Source organism: Nematolebias whitei, chromosome 5, assembly GCF_014905685.2.
Source record: "Nematolebias whitei isolate Nwh7 chromosome 5, NemWhi1, whole genome shotgun sequence".
In the NCBI taxonomy this organism is placed as follows: domain Eukaryota; kingdom Metazoa; phylum Chordata; class Actinopteri; order Cyprinodontiformes; family Rivulidae; genus Nematolebias; species Nematolebias whitei.
The window spans coordinates 51959801-51963243 of record NC_056502.1 but is presented as its reverse complement, the minus strand read 5'-3'; the positions used below and the strand labels follow the sequence as shown (position 1 = coordinate 51963243).

The window sequence follows — 3443 nt, the reverse complement described above, 5'->3', positions numbered from 1 at the left end:
CCTTCTTCTCACAATTAATTTGGTTATTTTTTTCTAAACTGTCATTTGGAACCCACTTCTCTTTTTTCTGAAAGAAAAACATTACTAAAATCTTTTAGAAAAACTGTTCAGTGATTTGTAGACATACATGAGTATTTTGAACTGGATTTGAAAGTGAACCGGTAACCAGTGCAGTGAGGCCAAAACTGGTGTAATGTGCTCTCTTTTGCCTGTACTGGTTAAAAATCGGGCTGCTGCATTCTGGACCAGTTGTAGTCGTGCTATGGAGGTTTGACTGATACCAAACCGGAGCGAATTGCAGTACTCAAGCCTAGATGTAATGAATGCATGTATTACGGTCTCCAGGTTATTGTTGGACAATATGGTCTTCAGTTTAGACAGCCGCCTCAGTTGGAAGAAACATGATTTTCAGAGAAGGGTCCATTATCACTCCCAGATTAGTGACTCTTTATTTTTCTGACAGGGTTAGAGCGGAGAGGTCGATACAGTGGTTAGTGATCGTGTCATTGAGAGGGAAGAACATGACTTCAGACTTCTTTTCATTGAAACTTAAGAAGTTTAAAGCCATCTAGTCCCTGATGTCAGCCAGGCAGTCGAGCAGAGGTTGAATAGAGCATGTGCCATTGTGTCTTAGTGGGAAGTAAATTTGACAGTCATCGGCGTAGAAGTGGAAGGTCATGTTGTGTTTCCGGAAAATAGCACAAGACCCCTGCGGAAACCCTCATTTAAGCTCTGCCGCTGCATAACTAAAATCCTTGATGGAGACACAAAAGGATCTGTCAGTGAGGTAAGATCTGAACTAACTGAGGGCTGACCCTGTGATGCCCTGTGATGCCCACCCACTGCTCTAACCTAGCAATGAGGATCTCATAGTTGATGGTGTCAAAGGCGGCTGTGAGGTCCAATAGGACAAGCAGCACAGAATCACCGGTATCAGTGGTTAAGAAAATGTCACTAAAGACCTTCAGTAGGGCAGTTTCAGTGCTATGGAGAGGTTTAAAGCCAGATTGGAATAGCTCTAAAATGGCGTGACCCTCCAGGAAGCACTTCAACTGGGACTTGACTATTTTCTCCTGTGGTTTAGAAACAAATGGGAGTTTGGAGACAGGCCGGAAGTTGGAAAAGACTGAGGGTTCAAGGTTTCTTTTTTTTCTGGAGAGGCTGGACAGCAGCATGTTTGAAGGCTGCCTGGTTGGGGTCTGGGCTGTGGGTGGGTATTGGGCCTTTGGGGGCGATTGGGAATGGGGCTGGTGCTCCAGTTCTCCCTGGATTATTTGGATCCTTTGATCGGGGTTCCTGGTTCCGATGGCCAGCCCTTTGGCTGGGGTGGCTGCCGGGTTCTGGCGGGAGGTCGGCTGTGGTTGTGTGTGTGTGGTCGTTGGTAGTGCGTGGCGGCAGTCTGGGGCGTGGCTTCACTTCGACGGAGTGCTGGCTGGTCGGCCTGATGTGACATTCACAGTGCGGGGTGCTGTGTGAGGGGGTGCATGGGTGGCATGCCGGGGCTTCTCCGGGCATGTGGTGTGGGGCTTTAGGGATGCATTGGTGCGCTGGGCTGGCCTTCCTCAGCTGCTGCTCCCTGCTGCTCTGGTCCCCGGCCTGGGGCCGGCTTGCAGTCACTGTTGGGTGGGTGTGGCGCATGGACGGGCCAACAGAGGCTCTGTCGGGCTGTCTCTGTGTGCCTGTTTGTCTCAGGTTGGGTTTTGGATGGCCCCCCCTCTCTTGGACCAGTTTTGGCCCCCCATTTGTTGGGTCGTGCTCCCCTCCGGTGGTGGGCCCCCCTGCCGCCGGTGCATTGGCAGTTCTGAGCAGCTGGGGCTGGGTGGTGGGGTGTGTGCGGGCCCACCCTGGTGGCTGCCTGCGGGGGCCTGGGTGCCCTGGCTCTGTCGGGCCTCTGTTGGGGGGTGGTATGACCTCGGGACTCAGGGCTTGGTGTCGAGGGGCAGGTTGCCGGCGTGGCCTGTTGACTCGTCGCTACAACCTCCTGGGGGTTTCTGCATTGTGGTTGCTGGGGATCGCCCGGGGCTTCCATTTGCTTCTCTCTCTGGGGGGTGCAGGTGTCCCTGTTGGGGGACTACTGGAGTTCCAGGCTTGGGGGCCGCTGTGTGTCTGTGGTTCCGGTCTTTCCTGTGTTGCCTTTGTGTCCTGTGGGGACGGGTTTATGGGTCCCCACGTCCACCATTGAACATTTTTATGGAGAAACCTTATAGTGATAAGCATGCTCACACAGGTGTTTAGATTCAGTTGTTTATCAGATACACACTCAGTTGGGTTGTGGTGGCCATCAAATACATATTGTATTACCATGTACTGTATAAAATACTTTCTAATGATGTTATAAGTATCATTATATAAGTTGTTTGTTGTTGTGGTTTCTTGGTTTTGTCGTTTTTTTTTTTTTTCTCTTTCCACAGGTCTAGAGGCAGACCAATGATGTTGATTTGTTTTCTCTTTATCCCTCTATCTCTCCTCTATTCCTATTTCCTTCTTTACATTTTAACTCTTCTCTCACTTTTCTGCTTTGTTATCTTCTTTGTTTTCCGCCCCCGTGTCCATTACATCTGAAACAAACCCAAAGCATATTCTAATACAATCTAATTTACATATCAAGTGGAGCATTAAGGCCAGCCATAATGCTCTGCTTGTGAAAGTAAATCTGTTGGGCATCACTTTGACACTCAGACAATAATTCTAATTGTCACAATGCCGGACAGGACAAGGGGAAAAAAAAAAAAAAAGATTAAATGAGTCCAATAAATCTAAAAAGTCCTTAACCAAGGGCTTCTCCTGACAGCACACGTGCAAATTAAAGTCCCCAAAAATGAAAACATGATCATATTTTGGTGTGATTTCAGCCAAGAAGTCAGAAAACTCATTTATGAAATCCTTAGACCGAGGTGGGCGGTAGACAAGTGCAAATAACATCGGAGGCAAATGGTCGAGTTCAAAGACACTCAGCTTAAAGCTGGCACAGGAAACTGGGATGGGCAGTTGTTTACAGTCAAAAGTTGATTTGAATATTGTTAATAGCTGATGGAACAATCTAGGGTGCACACTGGAGTCAAATGTTGATATAATCCTATTGGCTTTTTTTGGAGGTTAACAAAAGTCATTTATATCACTTTTTGAACAAATCAGATGACGCATGTTTGATTTACAGTCAACCGTATGCAAACGGTGGGAAATTGGAATTCTCCATTCAGCCACGCCCACATGCTTGAGCCAGCAGCCAGTGTCAAGAGATGGATTTTGCCTCATGTCATTAAACACAGATTTAAATCTGTATGAATCTTAGTGTAAATGGAAGAGAACCAGCAAGAAAACAGGTGACTTCCTGTTCAAAGGGGGCGGGGATAAGGTGACATCACATGAAACAACCATACCAGAACTGCTCACTCATGACACACAAAAATTCTGGTTCAAATTGGATGATGTGTCAGGGAGCT

General features: G+C 47.5%; 1 protein-coding gene across 1 annotated transcript in view; it reads right to left on the bottom strand.

Annotated features, from left to right (window-relative positions):
* The window catches only part of LOC119410431 (adhesion G protein-coupled receptor B1), a 104457-nt gene that overhangs the window by 69799 nt on the left and 31215 nt on the right, over positions 1-3443 (bottom strand). The window lies entirely within an intron of this gene.